Source organism: Somniosus microcephalus, unplaced genomic scaffold, assembly GCF_052327205.1.
Source record: "Somniosus microcephalus isolate GS21.2 unplaced genomic scaffold, FLI_Smic_1.0 unresolved_chr8, whole genome shotgun sequence".
Taxonomy (NCBI): Eukaryota; Metazoa; Chordata; class Chondrichthyes; order Squaliformes; family Somniosidae; genus Somniosus; species Somniosus microcephalus.
In genome coordinates this window covers 11,136,061-11,146,166 of record NW_028225186.1, presented here as the reverse complement: position 1 = coordinate 11,146,166, position 10,106 = coordinate 11,136,061, and positions in this window count along the sequence as shown.

Genomic DNA, 10,106 nt, shown 5'->3' with positions numbered 1-10,106 from the left:
CACATCCCTTTTAAACAGACACAGATTGAATCACTTTCGTACTGGGACAAACAAGTCGTTTGCATCATTCAGTCCAAAAAAGCTGATGGTTACGAAATTCCTGAATTGATAAACCACAGGCAGCCTTCAGTTGTCTGTGAAGAAGCAGACTCTCTAACATGCACCGTGCACATTAACCCACCAGGGCGCACACGCGCCTTTACTTACACTGCAGACCTGCTTACATGCACCGTGCCTGTTAACCCACCAGGTGGGGCACATTCGCCATCATTTTTAAAGTATAATTATATTAATAGCAATTTTTGTTAAACAAATCTATCATTTTCCCCTAATACCCTGGTCTAGCAAAAGTCTACCGATCTCAGATATACAATCATTAAATGATCTAGCAACAACTGCCTTTTGTGCGAGGGAGTTCCATAGTTCGACCTTTCTTTGTATGAAGAAATGGTTCCTAATTTCTCTCTTGAACAGCCTGGTTCCTATTTTAAGGTAAGGTCCCCTTGACCTAGACTCTACCTCCTCACCCCCCGCCCCCACACCTGCCCCCCGCCCACCCACCATCCCTTGCCCCAGCGGAAAACGTTTCCCTCTGTCTACCCTATCAATTACCTTCAATATCCTAAAAATCTGAATCTGCCCACATGGCAGAGGGTAAGACAGGTAAACGCCCAAATGATCCAAGGAATGTGGCAAGTTGGAAGCAAAGGGAAGTGGTCGATGAGTGTTTTTGTGACTGGAAGGCTGTTCAGTGGGATTCGGGATGGCTCAGTACAAGGTCCGGTGCTTTTTGTGTTATATATCACTGATTTAGACTTCAATGTAGGATTAAGAAGTTTGCCGATGTTATATAAACATTGTCCATGTGGTTGTTAGTGAGGAAGAAAGTTCCAGACTGCAGGACGTTAACAATGAATTGGTCAGGTGGGCAGAAATGTGTCAAATGGAATTCAAAACGTGGAAGTGAGAGGTAATGCATTAGGAGAGGGCTAACAGGACAAAGGAATAAACAATAAATGGTAGGATATTGAGAAGTGTAAAAGAACAGAGGGACATTGGAGTGCATGTCCACAGGTCCAGGAAGGTAGCAGTGCAGGTAGATAAGGTGGTCATTATTTGAGATTATTTTTTTTTATTCATTGATGGTATGTGGGCGTCGCTGGCTAGGCCTGCATTTAGTGCCCATCGCTAATTGCCCTTGAGAAGATGGTGGTGAGCCGCCTTCTTAAACCGCTGCAGTCCATATGGCGTAGGTACACACACAATGCTGTTAGGAAGGGAGTTCCAGGATTTTGGCCAAGCGACAGTGAAGGAACGGCGATACATTTCCAAGTCAGGCTGGTGTGTGGCTTGGAGGGGAACTTGTAGGTGGCGATGTTCCCATGCGTCTGCTGCCCTTGTCCTTCTAAGTGGTAGAGGTCGCGGGTTTGGAAGGTGCTGTTGAAGAAGCCTTGGCGAGTTGCTGCAGTGCATCTTGTGGATGGTACACACTGCAGCCACAGTGCACCGGTGGTGGAGGGGGTGAACGTTGAAGGTGGTGGAAGGAGTGCCAATCAAGCGGGCTGCTTTATCCTGAATGGTGTCGAGCTTCTTGAGTGTTGTTGAAGCAGCACTCATCCAGGCAAGTGGAGAGTATTCCGCCACACTCCTGACTTGTGCCTTGTAGATGGTGGAAAGGCTTTGGGGGTCAGGCGGTGAGACACTCGCCGCAGAATTCCCAGCCTCTGGCCTGCTCTTGGAGCCACAGTATTTATATGGCTGGTCCAGTTCAGTTTCTGATCAATGGTAACCCCCAGGATGTTGATAGTGGGGGATTCAGCGATGGTAATGCCATTGCATGTCAAGGGGAGATGGTTGTAGTCTCGCTTGTAGGAGATGGTCATTGCCTGGTACTTGTATGGTGCGAATGTTACTTGCCACTTGTCAGCCCAAGTCTGAATGTTGTCCAGGTCTTGCTGCATATGGACACGGACTGCATCAGTATCTGACGAGTCTCGAATGGTGCTGAACAGTGTGCCATCATCAGCGAACATTCCCAATTCTGACCTTATGATTGCCTGCTGAATATCTCCAGCATTTTCTGTTTTTATTATTAGTTAAAAAGTCCAAGGAAATATTTTCCTTTATTAGGCGGCAGGCGGTTAAGAAGGCAAATGGTATGTTGGCCTTCATAGCGAGAGGGTTTGTGTACAGGAACAAGGATGTCTTACTGCAGTTGTACAGGGCCTTGGTGAGACCACATCTTGAGTATTGTGTGCAGTTTTCGTCGCCTTATCTGAGGAAGGATGTTCTTGCCATGGAAGGAGTTCAGCAAAGATTCACCAGGCAGATAGCTGGGATGCCAGGAATGATGTATGAGGAGAGATTGGGTCGATTGAGCTTATACTCACTGGAGTTTAGAAGAATGAGAGGGGATCTCATTGAAACTTATAAAATTCTGACAGGACTAGACAGATTAGATGCAGGAAGGATGTTCCCGATGGTCAGGGAGTCCAGAACCAGGGGCCACAGTCTAAGGATAAGGGGTAAGCCATTTAGGACAGAGATGAGGAGGAATTTCTTCACCCAGAGAGTGGTGAACCTGTGGAATTATCTACCACAGAAGATAGTTGAGGCCAATTCATGAAATATATTCAAGAAGGAGTTGGATATATTTCTTAAGGCTAAAGGGATCAAGGGATATGGGGAGAAAGCAGGGACCGGGTACTGAATTTGGATGATCAGCCATGATCGCATTGAATGGTGGAGCAGGCTCGAGGGGCCGAACGGCCTACTCCTGCTCCTATCTTCTATCTTTCTATGTTTCTATTAGCCAAGGCATAGAATTCAACAACAGGGTGGTTATGCTTGAACAGTATAAATCACTAGTTAGGCCACAGCTAGAGTACTGCAGACAGCTTTGGTCTCCACAGTACAGGAAAGATGTGATTGCACTCGACAGGGTACAGAGGAGATTTACCAGGATGTTGCCAGGACTGGAAAATTTTAGCAATAAGTAAAGATTGGATAGGGTTGGGTTGTTATCTTTGGAGCAGAGGAGGTGGAGTGGAGACATAATTGAGGTGCATAAAATTCTGAGGGGCCAAGATACAGTGGATAGGAAGGACCTATTTCCTTTAGCAGAAATGTCAATGATCTGGGGCGTAGATTTAAATTAACTGGTAAAATGATTAAAGAGGAGTTGACAACAACCATTTTCACACAGAGAGTGGAGCGGATCTGGAAGTCACTACCGATCACATTAATAGAAAGCACTATGGATATGTACTTGAAGTGCTGCAACCTACAGGGCTACGGACCCAGAGCTGGAAATTGGGATTAGGCAAAATATCTCTTTTTCGTCCGGCAAAGACACGATGGGCCGAATGGCCTCCTTCTCTGGTGTAAATTTCTGTATTTCTATGATCTCTGCCCTTAATCTTCAATATTCCAGGGAATACAAGCCTAGATTATGTGATCTCTGCTCATAGCCTAACCCTTGGAGCCCTGGCAATACACTCGTGAATCTGCACCACACTCCCTCCAAGGTCAATATATCCTTTCTAAGGTGCAGTGCGCAGAACTGTACACAATGGCCTAACCAGGCCTCTGGACAGCTGTCACACAACTTCCTTCCATTTATATTGTGCAGGGCAGTTGTCTAATAGTTTGCACAGGTCATTTCACTGTTGAAAGGTTGCATTTGCACAGTTGTGATGGCCGAGTGGTTAAGGCGTTGGACTTGAAATCCAATGGGGATTCCTCATGCAGGTTACGAACCCTGCTCGTAGCGATTTTACTGCAAATTCTTTATTTTATTTCATCGGTTCACTGTGGAGATCACTGATCAGAATTCCCTCCACTGCACGTTATTACACTGAATAACCCAAAGCTGTTGTTCCAATTGGAAACACTAATTTGTCATCAATTAGAAATTGTGGATTTGTTTGAAACTATTCGCAAAGCTCAGTGAGAAATTTACACATAAGACAACACGTAAAAATTCCATTTAATAAAGAACCCTGCAATGTTTGGAAGGAAAAGAGTGGAAACGCGGTTTGTTTTTCTAAAGTTGATCACGAATTAATAAGTGTGTAAAACGACCGCAGCAGGACTCGAACCTGCAATCTTCTGATGGCATCAGAATTTACACCGAACTCAGGCGCCTTATCCATTAGGCCATGTGGCCACACAAACATCAACTAAACAAATCCTAATAATGTGTGATTAAACTCCGTCATTGTGTTCATTTCAGTAACAACAGAGAATGCTGGAAACACTCAGCAGGTCAGGCAGCATCGAGTGAGGGAGAAACAGAGTTAACCTTTCAGGTCGAAACCTTCGTCAGAACAGGAAAATGTTAGGGAAGAGGGATTTTTAAGCAGGGGTGGGTGGAGGCGAGGTAAGAACAAAGGGAATGTCTGTGATAGAATGGAAGGCAGGAGAGATTGACTTACAAAAGGGATGATGGTGCAAGGCAAAAGGAGAGGTCATGGGACAAGTTAACGAACAAAAGATGGCTCAAGATGAGGTGGGAAAGTTTATGGCAGAAACATTAACAACTGTCATGTGAGGAAAAACGAGAAGCAATTTAAAAAATAAAAGAAATACAGGGGCCAATTTATAGTCTGAAATTGTTGAACTGGATGTTAAGTCCAGAAGGCTGTAAAGTGCCTAATAGAAAGATGAGGTGCTGTTCCTCGAGCTTACGTAGAGCTTCATTGGAACAGTGCAACAGGCCAAGGAAGGAGAGATCAGAGAGGGAGTGGAGCAGATAATTATAGTGACAGGCGACCGGAAGCTCGGGGTCACACTTGCCGACTGTTCTGCAAAGCGGGCACCCAATCTGCATTTGGTGTCACAATGTAGATTCAGCGAATACAGTATACTAAATTGTAAGAAGTACAAGTAATCGCTGATTCACCTGGAAGGAGTGTTTGGTGCCCTGGGCGAAGGGAAGGAAGGAGGTAAAAGGACAGGTATTGCATCTCCTGCACTTGCATGGGATGGTGCCGGGCAAAGGAGAAGGGGTGCTGGGGTGATAGAGGAGTGGACCAGGCTGTCATGGAGGGAGCGGTCCCTTCGAAATGCTGAAAGGGAGGAGGGGAAGATGTGTTTGGTGGTGGGATCATGCTGGAGGTGGTGGAAATGGCGCAGGATGATCCGTTGAATGTGGAGGCGGGTGGGGTGAAAGGTGAGGACAAGGGGGGAACCCAATCATGTTTCTGGGAGTGAGCGGAAGGGGTGAGAGCAGTAGTGCGGGAAATGGAACAGACTCAGTCGAGTGTCATGTCAACCATGGTAGAGGGGGGACCTCAGTTGAGGAAAATGGAAGACATACCGGAAGCACTGGTACGGAAGGTGGCATCATCAGAACAGATGCAACGGAGACAGAGAAAGTGGGAGAATGGAATTGAATGGAATGGATAAATCCCCAGGGACTGATAATCTACATCCTAGTGTAATTAAGGAAGTGTCCCTAGAAATAGTAGATGCATTGCTGGTCATCTTCCAAAATTCGATAGACTCTGGAACAGTTCCCATGGATTGGAGGGTAGCTAATGTTACCCCACTATTCAAAAAAGGCGGTAGAGAGAAAACGGGGAATCATAGACTGGTAAGCCTGACATCGGTAGTGGGGAAAATGCTATGCGGATGTGGTGTATTTGGACTTTCAGAAGGCTTTCGATAAGGTCCCACATAAGAGATTAGCGTGTAAAGTAAAGGCACATGGGATTGAGGGACTTGGATAGAGAACTGGTTGGCAGACAGGAAGCAAAGAGTTGGAATAAACGGGTCTTTTTCCGAGTGGCAGGCAGTGACTAGTGGGGTACCGCAGGGATCGGTGCTAGGACCCCAGCTATTCACAATATATATTAATGATCTAGACAAGGGAACTAGATGTAATATCTCCAAGATTGCAGATGACACAAAGCTGGGGGGGCATGTGTGCTGTGAGGAGGATGCCGAGAAACTCCACTATGATTTGGACAGGTTGGGTGATTGGGAAGAAGCATGTCCGATGCAGTATAATGTGGATAAATGCGAGGTTGTCAACTTTGGTGGCAAAAACAGGAAGGCAGATTATTATCTGAACGTCAATAGATTGGGAGAAGGGGAAGTGCAACTAGACCTGGGTGTCCTTGTGCACCAGTCGCTGAAGGTAAGCATGCAGGTGCAGCAGGCGGTTAAGAAGGCAAGTGGTGTGCTGGCCTTCGTAGCGAGAGGGTTCGAGTACAGGAACAAGGAGGTCTTGCTGCATTTGTACAGGGCCTTATTGAGACCACATCTTGCGCATTGTGTGCAGTTTTGGTCACCTTATCTGAGGAAGGATGTTCTTGCCAAGGAGTGAGAGCAGTGAAGATTCAACAGACTGATGCCTGGGAAGGCAGGAATGAGGTATGAGGAGAGATTGGGTCCATTGGGCTAATACTCGCTGGAGTTTAGAAGAATGAGAGGGGATCTCATTGAAACTTATAAAATTCTAACAGGACTAGACAGACTAGATGCAGTAAGGATGTTCCCGATGGCGGGGGAGACCAGAACCAGGGGTCACAGTCTAAAGATAAGGGGTAAGCCATTTTGGACAGAGATGAGGAGGAATTACTTCACCCAGAGAGTGGTGAACCTGTGGAATTCTCTACCACAGAAGGCAGTTGAGGCAAATTCATTAAATATATTCAAGAAGGAGTTGGATATATTTCTTAAGGCTAAAGGGATCAAGGGATATGGGGAGAAAGCCGGGACAGGGTACAGAATTTGGATGATCAGCCATGATCTCATTGAATGGTGGAGCAGGCTCAAGGGGCCGAATGGCCTACTCCTGCTCCTATCTTCTATGTCTCTATGTTTCTATGTTTCTATGAGTCCTTACAGCAAGCGTGGTGGGAGGAAGTGTGGTCCAGGTAGCTGTGGGAGTCAGTGGGCTTATAGTGAATGTTGGTCGATAGCCTATCCCCAGAAATGGAGACAGAGAAGTCGAGGAAGGGAAGGGAAGAGTTGGAGATGGACCACGTGAAGGAGAGGGAAGGGTGGAAATTGGAAGCAATGTGAAAGAAATTAACTAGTTCAGGGCGAGTGCAGGAAACAGCACCAATACAGCCATTGATGTACCGGAAAAAGAGAACCTGAATAGGACTGGAACAAAGAATGTTCCACATATCCCACAAAAATGCAGGCATAGCTAGGGCCCATGCAGGTACCCATAGCAACACCTTTAATTTGGAGGAAATGAGTGCAATCAAAGGAGAAGTTGTACAATGTGAGAGCAAGTTCAGGCAGGCAGACGAGGGCGGTGGTGGATGGGGACTGGTGGGGCCTCTTTTCAAGGAAGAAGTGGAGCCACTTAAGGCCGTCCTGGTGGTGGATGGAGGTGCAGAGGGAATGGACATCCAGAGTGGAAAGGAAACGTTTGGGGCGAGGAAACTGGAAACTGTTAAAGTACGGAGGGTGTTGGAAGAGTCGCGCATGTAGGTGGTAAGGGACTGGACAAGTCGAGAAAAAATAGAGTGATGATAGGAAGAAATGAGTTCTGTGGAGCAAGAACAGGCTGCAACAATTGGTCAACCAGGGCAGTCCTGTTTGTGGATCTTGGGAAGGATGTAGAAGTGGGCAGTGCGGTGTTGAGGAACTGAGAGGTTGGCGGCCATGGGGGGCAGATCTCCAGAGGAGATGAGGTCAGTGACAGTCATGGAAACAATTGCTTGATGTTCAGTAGTGGGGTCATGGTCCAGGCTGAAGGTAGGAGGAGGTGTCAGTGAGTTGCCGTTCAGCCTCCGGATGTTAGAGGACGGTTCTCAAAACAACAACAGCACCACCTTTGTCAGCAGGTTTAATGACAATGTTAGGGTTGGATCGGAGAGAACGGAGTGCTGCAAGTTCAGAGGGAGTTAGGTTGGAGTGGGTGAGGGGAGCAGGGAACTGGAGGTGGCCGATGCCATTTCAGTCTCATTCTTTGCACTCCAAACCAACAGGGAGAGTAGACAATGGTAATGCAGTAGATGTAATTTATCTGGATTTTCAGAAGGCCTTCGATAATGTACCCCATAATAGACTGATGAACAAGGTCAGAGAATTCAGAGTCAGGCGAGAAGTAGCGGACTGGATTACTGGCTGGTTTAAGCAGAGAAGGCAGATAGTCCGACTACCGGGTAGCTTATTCACAGTGGCAGACTGTGTGTAGTGGTGTTCCACAAGTATCAGAGCTGGAGCCACTGCTGTTCGCAATTTGTATTAACGATTTAGACTTAGTAATCAGAAACACAATTTATAAATTTGCGGATGACACCAAATTGGGAGGGATAGTCAATACTGAGGAGGACTGCAACAAGTTACAGGAGGACATTAATAAACTTATAGAATGGGCATGGAATTGGCAAATGAATTTCAACACAAATAAGTGTGACGTATTTCATTATGTTAGGAAGAATACGGAGGTCACTTATTTCTTGGAGGGTGCGAGTCTAGGTGGGGTAGAGGAACAAAGGGATCTCGGAGTACAAATACACAAATCACTGAAAGTTGTTACACAGGTTAACAAGGCCATATATAAAGCCAACTAAGCACTACGGTTTATTTATCGAGGGATAGAATTGAAAAGTAGGGAAATTATGCTAAACCAGTAACAAACCTTGGTTAGACCAAGGCTACAGAGAAGATTTACAAGGATGATACCAGAAATGCGAAGGTTTACTTATCAGGAAAGGATTAACAGGCTGGGTCCCTTTACTCTTGAAAAAAGGCTGAGAAGTGAGCTAATAGGGATCTTTAAAATTATGAAAGGTTTTTACAGAGTGAATACAGAGAGAATGTTTCCACTTGTGGAGAAGAGCAGAACTGGAGGCCATCAATATAAGATAGTCAGCAAGAAATCCAATCGGGAATTCAGCAGAAACTTCTTTACCCAGAGAGTGGTGAGAATGTGGAACTCGCTACCACAGGGAGTGGTTGAAGCGAATAGTTTAGATGCATTTAAAGGGAGGCTAGGTAAGCAAATGAGGGAGAAGTGAATAGATAGCTGATAGATTTAGATGAGGAAAGACTGGAGGAGGCTCGAGTGAAGCATAAACGGCGGCATGGACTGTTTGGACCGAATGGTCTGTTTCTGGCGGTATGTTAATAATGAGTGATTAAACCCCGGGATTGTATTTATTTCAGTTCTATTCTTTGCACTCCAAACCAATCAGCAGCTGTGAACCGTTCACTGATTGAAATACGAGAAATCCCGATGGATCTGGAATTGTTCATTTAATGTTGGAAACGCTCCGCAGGTCATAACTCAGGATTTCCAGCTTTGCTTCAAAGTATTGCAGGTCCCGTGTGAGTTTCCATCCAAACTTTTCAACAAATAGCAAAATCAAGAAACTATCCTCTCTACCAAAAAGCAAATGGCCTGTAGAGGGATCGAACCCACGACCTTGGCTTTATTAGCACCATGCTCTAACCAACTGAGCTAACCGGTCGTCGGGTTTGTTTTATGTGTATAAGCTTATATTTTTGAGACTCTAGCTGACAATTTCCTTCATTAATCTTTCAGCATATAACCTGCAGTTGTCAAACATACACTATCCGATCGGCAAATACTGTACATATGTCACTGTGTGCCACACATGACAACAGCCAACACAAGTGCCAGGCAATGGCCAGCTCCAACAAGCGAAAGTCTAACCACCGCCCCTTCACATTCAACAGCATGACCATCACCGAATCCGCCACCACCATTACCAAACAAAATTTGCATTTATATAGCACCTTTAACGTAGTAAAACATCATAAGGCGCTGCACAGGAGTATTTTCAGACAAAACATTTGACAACAATCCACATAAGGAGAAATTAGGGCAGGTGACCAAAAGCTTGGTCAAAGAGATAGGTTGCAAGGAGCGTCTTAAAGGAGGAAAGAGAGGTGGACAGGTTTAGCTGGGAATTCCAAAGCTTAGGGCAACAGGAAGGTTGAGCGATTATAATCAGGGATGCTCAAGAGGGCAGGACTGGAGGAGCACAGATATCTCAGGGGGTTGTGGGGCTAAAGGACATTACAGAGATAGGTAGGGGCGAGGCCGTGGAGGGAATAGAAAAGCAAAATATTATTAAAATGGAGAGAGACTAAAGAATGCTGCGGTTAAGAGG